Here is a 16266-nt window from a genome sequence, read left to right on the forward strand (position 1 = left end):
ATGAGTACGGTCAATGAGAGCACTCCTTGCCTTGGGCACGACGCACAATCACCCCAACATTACGAAAGCCATTACCTCACGTACTCACTAGCTTTCGCTCCCCCAATACGTCATCCCATCCTAAATTCCAAATCCCAACATTCCCTAGTGCCTACTTAAACATATCAAAAGCTTTTGACTCATGATCACCGGCTTGGACATCCACAAACGAAACATCTTTCCCTCGTTCTACACCCAAGGTCCCTGCATAAAGTCTCCCACGTTTGTTAGTACTACTTCTATGGGTTCATTGTCGCTTTAGAGAAAAAACAAAGAAAATCAATGGCAAAAACACCGGAGGAAGAGCACCCCATCAAGGCCCTTGGATGGGCAGCCAGAGATTGTTCTGGCGTCCTTTCACCTTTCAAATTCTCGAGAAGGTACGCTCTCTCTCTCTCTCTTCTTACGCTCCTACTTCATTGATTGTTATTGCTTTTTTCTCCCTCTTTATCCCTTCTCATGTTTGTGAGTTTTCGTATTGTGCTAAAATGGTATGTTTCAGGGCAACTGGGGAAAAAGATGTAAGATTCAGAGTTCTTTATTGTGGGATATGCCACACGGACCTTCACATGGTCAAGAACGAATGGGGCACATCCATATACCCACTTGTCCTGTTGAGTGCTGTGGAGTCTGGTCCACACTGCTCGAGCGAAGTCAGGCAGAGTCGAACGCTCGATGTCAGCTCAACAGTGAGCTCGAGCAGGATGCGGAAGGAAAGTTCGCTCGATGCGCGCTCGACACGCCGCTCGAGCGAACATACAATTTTGCGGGGTTTCCGCCGTGTAACTATATATATGATGTTTTAACTCATATGGCCGTACGATTACTGTATGAATGAACACTGTGGATGTACAGTGTTGAAGATCCATCTTGTAGTGTGATATTCCTCAATAATAAAATCCTCTACAGCTCCCATGGAAGTAGGTAATTTGCCTAACCACGTACATCTTGTGTCGTGTGTGATTGTGTGTGTGTTTTTCTCGTTCGATATTATTTTTGAATTCATTGTCATCGTTTTTCACAACAATTAGTATCAAGAGCCAAGGTTCGGGTTTGAGGAAAAACGATGGCTGGAGATGATTTGAAGGTATCAGGGATCGAGAAGTTTGATGGCACGGATTTTGGATACTGGAGGATGCAGATAGAGGACTACCTCTATGGGAAGAAACTTCATCTTCCACTATTGGGGCAGCAACCAGAAAAGATGGATGATGCTAATTGGAACCTGTTGGATCGACAGGTTCTGGGGGTTATTCGATTAACCCTATCAAGATCCGTTGCACACAACGTCATCAAGGAGAAGCCGACTGCGAATTTCATGGCGGCTTTGTCTGGTATGTATGAAAAGCCGTCAGCGAATAACAAGGTACATCTGATGAAAAAGTTATTCAATTTGAAAATGGTAGATAGTACGTCTGTTGCACAACATCTGAATGATTTTAATGCTATCACAAATCAATTGTCGTCTATTGAAATTGAATTTGATGATGAGATACGTGCACTGATACTATTGGCTTCACTGCCAAATAGTTGGGAAGCCATGAGAATGAGAATGGCTGTTAGTAATTCTGCTGGTAAAACTAAACTGACATATGATGATATTCATGATTTGATTTTGGCTGAGGAGATGCACAGGAAAGATTCAGGCAAGACCTTGGGTTTGAGTTCAGCCCTAAATGTTGATTCTCGAGGGAGATCACATGACAGGAACTCAAACAGAGGAAGATCAAAATCAAAGAACAGGGGCAAGAGCAAGTCGAGGCCTGGTCAGCAGGCAACTTGCTGGAACTGTGGCAAAGCTGGCCACATAAAGAAGAACTGCAAAAACCCTAAGAAGACGGAGAATGATAGTGCTAATGTGGTAACTGAAGAAGTACAGGATGCACTATTGCTTGCAGTTCACAATCCAGTTGATGACTGGATACTGGATTCAGGGGCTTCCTTCCATACATCTTCCCACCAGGAGCTAATGCAAAACTATGTTGCAAGTGATTTTGGGAAGGTGTATCTAGCTGATGGAGAGGCTTTGAACGTAGTGGGGATGGGAGACATTGATATTGCACTCCCTGGCAAGAACAAATGGACCTTGCAAAAAGGTTAGGCACATTTCTGAGTTGAAGAAGAACCTCATTTCTGTTAGGCAGCTTGATGAGTGTGGTCATTCAGTGGTGTTCTCAGATATCACCTGGAAGGTCACAAAAGGGGCATTGGTACTAGCTCGGGTAAGAAAACTGGTACACTATATATGACTACTGGTTTAATTGACACTATTGCTACTATAGTTGCAGAAAGCACAGCAGATTTGTGGCATTGCAGGCTTGGCCATATGAGTCAGAAGGGCATGACGGAACTTCTGTTTAGAGGCAAGCTACCAAAACTGAAGACAGTTGATCTCAGTATGTGTGATGACCCGCTTTTGAGTGTATTTTCGCATTTTAATTAATATTTTAATTAATATTTTAGTTATTTATTTTAATTTATTTGCATTTTAATTTTTTTTTTTTTATTTAATTGATGTTGTGTTTTATTTCTTTTAGTTGTTTTGTGGTTTTTATTATCTTCGTGGCGGTTTAGTGTTGTTTTTCCCGGACTGAGGATTAGACCTCGTCTTTTCCCTACATCTCTTTCCCTTCTTCCTTTTCTTTTTCCTTTTTCTCTTTTTCCTTCTTTCTTTTTCCTTTCTTTTTTTTTTCTTTCTTTCTTTTGTTTTTCCTCTCTTCCTTCCCGCTCGAGCCCCCCCGGTCTCTCTCTCTCTCTCTTCTCTCTCCCTCACGTCGGAAGCTTCTCACCCCCGGTTTACCGCCGTCCAGCCACCGTGCGGCTCACCGCCAGTCCCGTTCGCTTCATCTCCCTCCGGCGCACCTCCCCACCGAATCTCACCCCCAACCGGCCGGCCGTTTGGCCGGAAATCCTCCTTAAAGCCCGCACGGCTTTGGCTCCGATCCGCCGCCGTCGCTCCACCTCCGGCCACCATTTCTTCACCACTTCATCACCGGTCCCTTGTCGTCCTAACCCACCTATTTCTGGCCTCCAACGACCACCGGAACAGCTCCTACGAGCTAGCTTTCCTTTTTGGAAAATCCGGCCTCTTTCCGGTGATTTCGCCGCCACCCACGGCCAACCACCACTTCCAATAGCTTCACAACCATCCCTAGACCATTCCCTATCAATCCCAAGTCCTAGTTTGTCCCCGTTCAAAAGTGGGTTTTTCACAACCCACGGCCACAGTGAATTTTCACTGTGACGTTGCTTTTTCGCCGCCGTTTGCAACGCCTCGTATTTTCTAAAATTGCCATATAGCGCTGTAAGTATTTTCCAAATCCTATTTTCAGATTTAAAAATATATTGCTCATTCAATTAATTTTATCTGTTGGTTGGCTGATTCCAGACTGAGTCCGAGGAGTTCGGGGGTCGGATGGATGGAGGACGGAGTTGCTTATTTTATTGTTTTATGTTGGTTGGTTATTTTTGTGCATTGATATGGCATTACATGGTGCATACACGTGTGTTTTTGTTTAAGTGTGAAAAGCCTGTGTATTGGCGTAAGTGGTCTTACGGGTGCGTGTGTATCACGACCCCAAGCCGGGATGGGGTATTATCCCGGTGGAGCTCCTCTGGTCACTCGGGAGCGGAATAAACTAAGTGATGTCCCCTGAGTTGTCGCTAGACGACGGGAGCGGGGGCTAGGGGTTGCTTGGCTACGAACGCGCCGGGCGCGGAACCGGGCATCGCTCTACGCACCGACTCCATGGCCCTTCGCTAGTGAGGGCTAGAGGATGCTTGGCTACGAACGTGCGGGGCACGGAACTGGGCATCGCTCGTTAGGTGTCACATGCGTGGTGGCACTCTGTGGTGTGGCACTGGAGCCAGGGTGTGCGGATGACCCCTAGGGGAGGTCATGGTGCATACGGTTAATATGGATAATGGTTTGAGACGGATAAAGGCCAAATGTGACTTTTGGCGTGTTTTTCGGAAAGGATGTGTTTTTGGGCCAAATGGGTTTTTGGCATGTGTGGAAAATTATGTTTTTGGGTTTTGTGCATCGGGCATGCTTCATGCATTTTATTTGAGTTCTATGTATTTTTATCTGGTAGTATTTGAGTTTTACTTACCTGCTGTACCATTTTTGGTTCCGTAGCTTTTGGTGCAGAGTTGGAGGACGAAGAGGAGGAGGTTGAGCTCGAGGATGCAGCTCCGCCGGGTTGCTGATGCTATGCTTTATGTTTGGTTTAAAACTGTATTTGTGTTTTTGTAATATTTTATCTATGTATGTTTTAAACAGCTTGTATTACGTTAAGAAAAATTCTGGTACTTAGTTATAACTTTCGTTATCCGCTGCGTGTTTCTTCGTGCACATATATTGCTTTTGCACACACTTGGCACCCGTCGATGGGATGGTGACCCGGGTTGTCACCATCCAGACGTCTCGATTTCCCCGTATTCGGGCGTGGGGATTTGGGGGCGTCACAGGTGGTATCAGAGCGGTTTGGCTCTAGGTAAAACCACATGTCCCGTAGGCAGTACCAGAACGCTTTTTTAAAGTTGTGTTTTAAAAATTATGTTAAGTACAGTTGTTTTATTTATTTTATTTTTTTGAGCTTGTTTGTTTGTTTGTATTTATTTGGTTATGTTTTTGCAAGCTGGTTTCTTTTGTTTTTTGCTGTGTAGTGTTGGTTTTTTTTTTGTTGGTTTTATGATGGTTTTATTTGTTTTCTTAAAGGAGGGTCAAGAGTGGTGTTGTGGCAGGAAAATGGGGAGACCAAGGAAATCTACCCAGGAACCACGGGACAATACCTCCCGGGATGACTCCATAGCCGAAGCAATACGGCAAATGACGGAATTTATGCAGCAGAGTGCGAGGTCTCAACAGACAGGGCCTTGGCCACAACAAGGACCTTGACCACAACAAGGGGGTCCCTGGCCACCATCAGGAGGGCCTTGTCCACCGTCAGGAGAGCCTTGTCCACAATAAGGAGGGTTTTGGCCACAACCAGGAGGTCCTTGGCCATATCAGGGAGGGCCTTGGATGTATCCAGGAGGGCCAGTAGCATGGTGCAAGCTGGATGCACCTATGAGCGCTTCCTGGCACATAGGACTCCACACTTCGCTGGAAATGAGGATCCACTTCAGGCTGGAAGATGGATCAAAGATCTGGAGAAAACCTTTGAGGTGTGTGGATGCACTGAGGCACAGCAAGTACTCTACGCCAGCTATCTCTTGCAAGGTACCGCTTCTGATTGGTGGGATACCAAGAGGGTGTTGTTGGAATCTGAACTGAGATCTTTCGCTGCGGTGACCTGGCAGCATTTCAAGAAGGAGTTCAATGACCGCTTCTTTCCCGCATCGGTAAGGAAGCAAAAGGCAAGAGAGTTCTCAAATCTGGTCCAAGAGGGCGCGACAGTGGAACAATACGCTCGGAGGTTCATCGAACTTGAGCGATTTGCTCCTCACCTTGTCGCCACTGAGGAGATGCGAGCAGATCGTTTCCAGGAGGGGCTACATCATGACATACGCCGTATGGTGGTCAGCCATCGGATATCCACTTTTCAGGAATTGGTGGATGTGGCCACCCTTATGGAGCGGGAAAATAATCTGAGTGTGGGCTCCCCTCCAGGGCATAAGAGGCGGAGTTTTTCTGGTGAGGGAAGCAGATCGGGTTCGCCCCAGAATTTTGTTCAGCGGACCGGAACTCGACCTCAAACGTCCTCAGGTGTTCGTATGGGAGGACGGGTGCCTATTTGTGGAGCTTGTAATAGAGCTCATGAGGGCGAATGTCGGATGAGTAGCAGACCCCAGTGTTACCGGTGCGGCCAAGTGGGACATATCGCTCAGGATTGCTCCGTCAGAGTTCAAGGAAGCCGTGGAGGTAGACACGGTGGAAGAACCAACCCGAGACAAGCAGTGCAAGCCCGAGTTTATGCTGTCACACCCGGAGAGGTGGATGATGAGGCACCAGCGACCCGTGATGCTGGAGTAATTACAGGTATGGTTTAATTTAATTTTAAGTTGGATTTAATTCTTGGTGTATGTGGTTTATTCTTTGCTTTTTGGATTTCATGGGTTGATGTGTTTGGTTCAAGAAGAGTCCGTTTGTATGAGTTTTATGCTTGTACTTTGTTTGATTCCGGTGCTTCACGGTCGTTTGTATCTTCCACGTTTGCTCGGGTGTGTAATTTGGTCACGGAACCGTTGCCGAAGTCTATGGTAGTGGCTCTACCCGATGGTGAGATGGTGTGGTGTTCCAAGGTTGCTTTGGGATGCCTGTTAAATTTTGAGGGAAGGTTCTTGGATGCTGATTTGGTGGTGTTCAAGCTGTTGGGTTTTGATATCATCCTCGGGATGGATTGGCTATACCGATATTCCGCGAGTATTAATTGCAGAAGTCGGATAATTAGCTTTCAGCTTCCAGATGGTGATTGTCTGGAATTTGTGGGGAGTAGATTAAAAGAAAAACCGATAATTATATCGGTGATTCAGGCAAGAAGAGAGATTGCATGGGGAGCGGATGCATTCCTGGTGCAGATGGTGTCCACGCCGTCTGAGAAGAAGTCTTTGGCAGACATTCCAGTTGTGGAAGAATTCCCCGATGTGTCTGTGGATGACTTGCCCGGACTACCCCCTATTCGGGAGATGGAGTTTGTTATAGACTTGGAACCTGGAGCGGCTCCTGTACATAAAGCTCCCTTTCGCATGGCACTGACTGAATTGAAAGAGTTGAAGACTCAGTTGCAAGAACTGGTAGAGAAGGGATTTATTCAGCCTAGTACGTCGCCGTGGGGTGCACCAGTTTTATTTGTTAAAAAGAAAGATGGAACCCTCCGTATGTGCATTGATTATCGGGAATTGAATAAGGTGACCATCAAAAATAAATATCCTCTCCCGCGGATAGATGATTTGTTTGATCAGCTTCAAGGAGCAACCGTGTTCTCTAAGATTGATCTGAGGTCGGGATACTACCAACTGAGAATCAGAGACCAGGATGTGCCTAAAACTGCTTTCAGGTCGAGGTATGGGCATTATGAATTTAAAGTGATGCCGTTTGGGTTAGCTAATGCCCCTGCAGCTTTCATGGATTTGATGAATCGAGTGTTTCGACCTTATCTGGATTCCTTTGTGGTAATATTTATTGATGATATACTGATTTATTCCCGAGATGTGGAAGAGCATGTGTATCATCTTAGTCTGGTACTTGAGAGATTGAGAGAACACCAGCTATACGCCAAGCTCAGCAAGTTTGAATTCTGGTTGGAAGAAGTTAAATTTCTTGGGCATGTAATTTCCCGGGGCGGAGTGGCTGTTGATCCTAGTAAGGTAGAAGCCATTTTGTCATGGCAGTGCCCGACTACAGTGCGCGAGGTCAGGAGTTTCTTGGGGCTCGCCGGATACTACCGAAGATTTGTAGAGGGTTTTGCTCGCCTATCCAAACCTCTCACAGCTTTGACTCGGAAGGATACAGAATTCGTTTGGTCAGAGAAATGTGAGAGAAGCTTCCAGGAATTAAAGAACAGGTTGACGACGGCACCAGTGCTAGCGCTCCCAGAACCGCATAAGCCATTCGTAGTCTTCAGTGATGCGTCTAAGTTTGGTTTGGGTTGTGTCCTTATGCAGGAAGGACGGGTTGTAGCCTATGCATCTCGTCAGCTAAAGGACCATGAGAAGAATTATCCGACGCACGATCTAGAATTGGCTGCGATTGTTTTTGCCCTCAAAATCTGGCGGCACTTCTTGTATGGGGAAGCTTGCGAGGTATTTACTGATCACAAGAGCTTGAAGCATTTGTTTTCCCAGAAAAATCTGAATATGAGGCAGAGACGATGGCTGGAGCTAATCAGTGACTATCAGTGTGAGATCAAGTACCAACCGGGGAAGGCTAATATAGTTGCTGATGCTTTGAGCCGGAAGTCACACTTGGAAGGTGAAGCCGAGCCATCAGAATTGGATTCGTTGCTTTGTGGGATGAGAAGGCTCCTTATAGAGAGTTCGCAGCAAGTGGAGATTTTGTCTTCAGTTCTTGATATTCGGGTAACTGATTTTGAAGAATTGAAAACTCTCCAAAGAAAGGATCCGAAGCTGCTGAACATCAGGAAAAGAGTCAGAAAATCTCGAGGGCCGTTGCATTATAGCATGGATAATGATGGGATACTTCGGTTCCGAGATCGCAGAGTAGTCCCGAAGGACTCAGATTTCAAAGAACGGATCATGGCAGAAGCTCATGCGGCCCCGTATTCAGTTCATCCCGGCAGTACAAACATGTATCGGAACTTGAAGAAAAATTACTGGTGGGATGGAATGAAGAAGGACGTTGCCTTATATGTGGAGAGATGTCACACATGCCGTCAGGTGAAGGCCGAGCATCAGAGACCTGCAGGCATGCTCCAACCCCTCCCTATTCCTGAGTGGAAGTGGGATGACATCACGATGGACTTCGTAGTGGGTTTGCCGAGAACGCCTAGTGGGAAGAATTCTGTTTGGGTGATTGTGGACCGGTTAACGAAGAGTGCTCATTTTCTGCCTGTTAATAACACCGACTCTTTGGGTAAGTTGACCCGTTTGTATGTCAAAGAGATAGTGCGGCTACACGGCGTACCAAAGAGTATAGTGTCGGATCGAGACCCGAGGTTTACGTTGCCGTTCTGGAAGAGTTTGCAGGCAGCTTTGGGTACTAAGTTGAAGTTCAGTACTGCTTATCACCCGCAGACAGACGGCCAGTCAGAGCGCACCATTCAGATCCTGGAAGACATGTTGCGAGTATGTGTCATGGAATTCCAAGGAAGTTGGGAAAACCATTTGCCGCTCATCGAGTTTGCATACAATAACAACTTCCATGCGACCATTCAGATGGCTCCCTATGAAGCTCTTTATGGGAGAAAGTGCAGGTCACCCTTGTGTTGGGATGAAGTTGGGGAGAGTAGGATAATTGGACCCGAAATAATTCAAGAAATGCAAAGCCAAGTCCGGATCATCAGAGATAAAATGGCGACAGCTCAGAGTCGCCAGATGAGTTACGCTGATACCAGGAGGAGAGAGTTGTCGTTTGAAGTTGGTGATTGGGTTTACCTTAAAGTCTCTCCCATGAGAGGTGTTAAGCGTTTTGGTAAGAAGAGGAAGCTAGATCCGAGGTACGTCGGCCCTTTTCAGATTCTGGAGAGAGTAGGGTCCGTCGCCTATAGAGTTGCTTTGCCAGATTATTTTGGGGATGTTCATGATGTCTTCCACGTATCATCCCTGAAGAAGAGATTTGGACAGCAAGAACCACGCCTTGTCGACCCAGCGGGTATTCAGTTGCAACCGGATCTCACTTATGAAGTTGTTCCGTCGCAGATTTTGGATTGGAAGGAGCAACAATTGAGGTCCAAGACGATACCTTTGGTTAAAGTGGCTTCGGGAGATCCGTTAGCTCAAGACTTCTCTTTGGAGCGAGCAGCGGACATGAGGGATCAGTACCCGTATTTGTTTGAATAGAGAAGGTATGTATCTTAATCTTGATCACAGATGGTTTATGTGCTTTCTTGTGGCTTGTTTTAAGTTTGTGGTTGATCTGCAAATTTCGAGGACGAAATTTGTTTTTAAGGAGGGGAGGATGTGATGACCCGCTTTTGAGTGTATTTTCGCTGAAATAGTTGTTTTTATTTTAATTAATATTTTAGTTATTTATTTTAATTTATTTGCGTTTTAAAATTGTTTTTTTTATTTAATTGATGTTGTGTTTTATTTCTTTTAGTTGTTTTGTGGTTTTTAATATCTTCGCGGCGGTTTAGTGTTGTTTTTCCCGGACTGAGGATTAGACCTCGTCTTCTCCCTACATCTCTTTCCCTTCTTCCTTTTCTTTTTCCTTTTTCTCTTTTTCCGTCTTTCTTTTTCCTTTCTTTTTCTTTTTTTTTTCTTTCTTTCTTTTCTTTTTCCTCTCTTCCTTCCCGCTCGAGCCCCCCCGGTCTCTCTCTCTCTCTTCTCTCTCCCTCATGTCGGAAGCTTCTCACCCCCGGTTTACCGCCATCCGGCCACCGTGCGGCTCACCGCCGGTCCCGTTTGCTTTGTCTCCCTCCGGCGCACCTCCCCACCGAATCTCACCCCCAACCGGTCGGCCGTTTGGCTGGAAATCCTCCTTAAAGCCCGCACGGCTTTGGCTCCGATCCGCCGCCGTCGCTCCACCTCCGGCCACCATTTCTTCACCACTTCATCACCGGTCCCTTGCCGTCCTAACCCACCTATTTCCGGCCTCCAACGACCATCGGAACAGCTCCTACGAGCTAGCTTTCCTTTTTGGGAAATCCGGCCTCTTTCCGGCGATTTCGCCGCCACCCACGGCCAACCACCACTTCCAATAGCTTCACAACCATCCCTAGACCATTCCCTATCAATCCCAAGCCCTAGTTTGTCCCCGTTCAAAAGTGGGTTTTTCACAACCCACGGCCACAGTGAATTTTCACTGTGACATTGCTTTTTCGCCGCTGTTTGCAACGCCTCGTGTTTTCTAAAATTGCCATATAGCGCTGCAAGTATTTTCCAAACCCTATTTTCAGATTTAAAAATATATTGCTCATTCAATTATTTTTATCTGTTGGTTGGCTGATTCCAGACTGAGTCCGAGGAGTTCGGGGGTCGGATGGATGGAGGACGGAGTTGCTTATTTTATTGTTTTATGTTGGTTGGTTATTTTTGTGCATTGATATGGCATTACATGGTGCATGCACGTGTGTTTTTGTTTAAGTGTGAAAAGCCTGTGTATTGGCGTAAGTGGTCTTACGGGTGCGTGTGTATCACGACCCCAAGCCGGGATGGGGTATTATCACGACCCTAAGTGATGTCTCCTGAGTTGTCGCTAGACGACGGGAGCGGGGGCTAGGGGTTGCTTGGCTACGAACGCGGCGGGCGCGGAACCGGGCATTGCTCTACGCACCGACTCCGTGGCCCTTCGCTGGTGAGGGCTAGAGGATGCTTGGCTACGAACGTGCGGGACACGGAACTGGGCATCGCTCGTTAGGTGTCACATGCGTGGTGGTACTCTGCGGTGTGGCACTGGAGCCAGGGTGTGCGGATGACCCCTAGGGGAGGTCATGGTGCATACGGTTAATATGGATAATGGTTTGAGACGGATAAAGGCCAAATGTGACTTTTGGCGTGTTTTTCGGAAAGGATGTGTTTTTGGGCCAAATGGGTTTTTGGCGTGTGTGGAAAATTATGTTTTTGGGTTTTGTGCATCGGGCATGCTTCATGCATTTTGTTTGAGTTCTATGTGTTTTTATCTGGTAATATTTGGGTTTTACTTACATGCGGTACCATTTTTGGTTCCGTAGCTTTTGGTGCAGAGTTGGAGGACGAAGAGGAGGAGGCTGAGCCCGAGGATGCGGCTCCGCCGGGTTGCTGATGCTATGCTTTATGTTTGGTTTAAAACTATATTTGTGTTTTTGTAATATTTTATCTATGTATGTTTTAAACAGCTTGTATTACGTTAAGAAAAATTCTGGTACTTAGTTATGACTTTCGTTATCCGCTGCGTGTTTCTTCGTGCACATATGTTGCTTTTGCACACACTTGGCACCCGTCGATGGGATGGTGACCCGGGTTGTCACCATCCGGACGTCTCGATTTCCCCGTGTTCAGGCGTGGGGATTTGGGGGCGTCACAGTATGTGCGAGAGTTGTGTTATGGGGAAACAAAAGAAGGTCAGCTTCTTAAAAAGTGGCAGGATGCCAAAGACAAGAAGACTTGATCTTGTGCACACAGATGTGTGGGGTCCTTCCCCAGTTGCATCTCTTGGAGGTTCTCGCTACTATGTTACGTTCATTGATGACCATAGTAGGAAGGTATGGATTTATTTTTTGAAGCATTTAATGTTTTCAAAATTTGGAAAGCCATGGTTGAGACAGAGACAGGCTTGAAATTGAAGTGTTTGAGGTCCGACAATGGTGGTGAGTATGTTGATGGCGGGTTCAAGGAGTATTGTGCAGCTCTAGGTATCAGAATGGAGAAGACCATTCCCAGGACACTACAGCAAAATGGAGTTGCTGAGCGTATGAACAGAACCATAAATGAGCGTGCTAAAAGCATAAGGTTGTACGCTGGACTACCACCCACTTTCTGGGCAGATGCTGTCAGCACTGCCATTTACTGGATAAACAGAGGGCCATCAGTTCCACTGGATTGTGGATTGCCTGAAGAGGTTTGGAGCGGGAAAGAGGTTCAATTTTCTCACCTTAAAACTTTTGGTTGTCTTTCTTATGTGCTTGTTGATTCTGATGCTCGTAGTAAGCTGGAGGCTAAGTCAAAGAAATGTTATTTCATTGGCTATAGAGACGAGGCATTTGGTTATCGTTTTTGGGATGATCAGGGTCGGAAAATCATAAGAAGTAGGAATGTGATTTTTAATAAGAAAATTATGTACAAGGATAAGTCTAGTACAGTTTCCGCAGTAACTCCTCAGGAGTCTGAATTTGTGGGATTAGATGACCTACCAGAAGTCACAGTGCAATGTAGAGATGTGAGTGACGGGGAGAGTGGGTCCAGTGCACCCATTCCTATTATTCTGCAGGCAGTTTCAGAATCGTCCACTCCTACAGTTGCAGTTCGCAGGTTAGTTAGGACTATACGTCCTCCACAGCGTTTCTCACCTACCTTGAATTACATTTTGTTGACAGATGGTGGAGAACCGCAGAGTTACGAAGAAACCTTGCAAGATGAAAATTCTAGCAAGTGGGAGCTGGCCATGAAGGATGAGATGGATTCCTTGTTAGGGAATCAGACATGGGAGTTGACAAAACTTCCATCAGGGAAGAAGGCATTACACAACAAGTGGGTGTACCGGGTGAAAACTGAGCATGACGACAGTAAGAGGTACAAGGCTAGACTTGTTGTAAAAGGGTTTCAGCAAAAGCAAGGTATTGATTACTCTGAGATCTTTTCTCTTGTGGTGAAGATCACAACCATCAGGATGGTACTGGCTATGGTTGCTACTGAAGAGTTATTTCTTGAGCAGTTAGATGTGAAGACAGCTTTTCTTCATGGAGACCTTGAAGAAGACATCTACATGCACCAGCTTGAGGGGTTTGTGGTACAGGGAAAGGAAGGTTCAGTTTGCAGACTAAAGAAGAGCTTGTATGGCCTGAAGCAAGCTCCTAGACAGTGGTACAAGAAATTTGACAACTTCATGCACAGTGCAGGGTACATTAGATGTCAGGCAGATCACTGTTTCTATGTCAGACATTTTGACAATTCTTACATTATTTTGTTGTTGTATGTGGATGACATGGTGATTACAGGTGCTAGTATTGATGAGATCAATAATCTGAAGAAGCAGATGTCAGAGCACTTTGCAATGAAGGATTTGGGAGCTGCAAAGCAAATCCTTGGAATGAGAATTGTCAGGGATAGAGTCAGAGGTACATTGAGACTCTCACAGGCTGAGTATGTGAAAAAGGTACTCAGCAGGTTCAATATGGACAAGGCCAAACCAGTTGGCACACCCTTGGGAAGTCACTTCAGACTCAGCAAGAATCAGTCACTAGAGTCAGAGGAGGAACAAGATTACATGAGTAAGGTTCCTTATGCCTCAGCTATTGGTTCACTTATGTATCCTATGGTTTGCACAAGACCGGATATTGCACATACAGTAGGAGTTGTGAGTAGATACATGAGTAACCCGGGAAAGCAACATTGGGAAACAGTGAAGTGGATTTTGAGGTACCTAAAGGGTTCCTCAGAAACCTGTTTGTGTTTCTCTGGAGAGAGCTTAGAGGTGCAGGGCTTTGTTGATGCTGATTTAGCTGGAGATATTGATAACAGAAAGAGTACCACGGGCTTTGTTTATACACTTGGTGGTACTGTAGTGTCATGGGATTCTAATCTACAGAAAATAATTTCTTTATCTACAACAGAAGCTAAGTATATTGCAGTGTCAGAGGCTGCAAAGGAGATGGTATGGCTACAGGGCTTCTTGGAGGAGTTGGGTAAGAAGAATCAAAAAGGCACTCTCTACAGTGATTGTCAGAGTGCCATATTCCTTGCCAAGAATCCAGCATTCCATTCCAGGACCAAGCACATTCAGATCAGGTATCACTTCATACGGTCATTGTTAGATGGCGGACAGTTATTACTTGAGAAGATTTGTGGAACCAAGAACCCTGCAGATATATTGACTAAGGGTGTTACGCTTGAAAAACTGAAGTTGTGCGCAACTTCAGTTGGTCTTCTAGCATGAAGACAGGAGTAGTGAGTTGTAGAGGTGGGGGATATCATGTTTGAGGAAGACGGTGATGCAACGAGTGTACCAGTCTCCAAGTGGGAGAATTGTTGAGTGCTGTGGAGTCTGGTCCACACCGCTCGAGCGAAGGCATTGGCCGCTCGAGCAAAGTCAGACAGAGTAGAACGCTCGATGTCAGCTCGACAGTGAGCTCAAGCAGGAAGCTTTCGCTCGAGCGAAGGCATTGGCCGCTCGAGCGAAGTCAGACAGAGTGGAATGCTCGATGTCAGCTCGACAGTGAGCTTGAGCAGGATGCGGAAGGGAAGTTCACTCGATGCGTGCTCGACACACCGCTCGAGCGAACATACAATTTTGTAGGGTTTCCGCCGTGTAACTATATATATGATGTTTTAACTCATATGGCCATACGATTACTGTATGAATGAACACTGTGGAGGTACAGTGTTGAAGATCCATCTTGTAGTGTGATATTCCTCAATAATAAAATCCTTTGCAGCTCCCGTGGACGTAAGCAATTTGCCAAACCACGTACATCTTGTGTCGTGTGTGATTGTGTGTGTGTTTTTCTCGTTCGATATTATTTTTCAATTCATTGTCATCGTTTTTCATAATATTGTCCCTGGGTAAAGTTCTATCTCATCACTACAAGTATACACTTTAGATCATGTTAATGATCCAATATAATGTTATCTGGAATAATTTGTGTTTGTTTAAGACAACATGATTTAATTCACAGACAAGAGTATAATGTGTTGCACTTTTTGTTCATATTGGAAATCAATGTGATTCTTAGCCTAAAACAATGTCAAGAAACACGTTCATTTTTGGAGCAGAAAGTAAGTACTGACATGAAATTTGAATTTCCATTCAACTGCAGGCACAAATTTGTCGGGGAAGTGAGAGAAGTGGGGAGCAGAGTGAAGAAAGTTAAAGTGGGAGACAAAGTGGGAGTAGGAGGCGTGGTTGGTGCATGCCACTCCTGTGAGAACTGTAACAATGACCTTGAAGTTTACTGTCCAAAAATGATAGAAACCTACGGTGCGTGTTACTACGATGGAACAGTTACATACAGAGGCTACTCAGACACCATGGTAGCTGATGAGCTCTACATCCTCTAATTCCCTGAAAACATGCCACTTGATGCTGCTGCTTCTCTCCTTTGTGCTGGAATCACAGTTTATAGCCCATTGAAATATTATGGGTTAGCAGAGCCAGGTAAACACATTGGGGTTGTTGGCCTTGGTGGGCTCGGTCATGTGGGTGTTAAATTTGCCAAAGCTTTTGGGGCAAAAGTGACGGTAATTAGTACCTCCTCTAGCAAGAAAGATGAAGCTTTGGATCATCTTGGTGCTAACTCATTTTTGCTTAGCTCTAACCAAGAACAACTGGAGGTAAATCTTAAACTATAAGACTTATTGTTCCCATTGATTAATTGATGCTCCCTATGACCAGATGCAACCGTTTAAGGAATGGTTGTGACAAGTATTAAATTTGTGCAGGCTAGCCTGGGCACATTTGATGGTATACTAGATACAGTATCTGTTGTGCATTCAATTTTTTCCATTAATTGGTCTATTGAAATCTCATGGAAAACTTGTTATGTTGGGTGCACCGGAGAAACCGCTTGAGCTACCCATCTTTCCTCTACTTATGGGTAATTTCATTTAATAGATGTTGATGTTCCGTTTTGTTCTTTTATACCAATAGAGTACTTAATAAGATTAGCTTGAACAGGAAGGAAAATGGTTGCGGGTAGTTTGACTAGAGGAATGAAGGAAATTCAGGAGATGATAGACTTTGCGGCAAAACACAACATCACAGCAGATATTGAGGTTATTCCAGTGGACTATGTTAACTTGGCAATGGAGCGTCGAGCTAAGGGTGATGTCAGATACCGATTTGTCATTGACATTGGAAATAGCTTGGCTTCTTCCAACTGAAGGCTACCTCAATCAATCGGCTTGTCTTAGTTTTCTTGTATTTGTGTCAATGAATTTTTTCAAATATTGCTCAAGTTTTGCTTTTATCTT

General features: G+C 45.3%; 2 pseudogenes; one reads left to right on the plus strand and one right to left on the minus strand.

Annotated features, from left to right (window-relative positions):
• Positions 1-16266, minus strand: part of LOC122274593 — a 49981-nt pseudogene that overhangs the window by 15336 nt on the left and 18379 nt on the right.
• LOC122274148 lies at positions 105-16176 on the plus strand (annotated as a pseudogene).

Source organism: Carya illinoinensis, chromosome 8 (genome assembly GCF_018687715.1).
Source record: "Carya illinoinensis cultivar Pawnee chromosome 8, C.illinoinensisPawnee_v1, whole genome shotgun sequence".
In the NCBI taxonomy this organism is placed as follows: domain Eukaryota; kingdom Viridiplantae; phylum Streptophyta; class Magnoliopsida; order Fagales; family Juglandaceae; genus Carya; species Carya illinoinensis.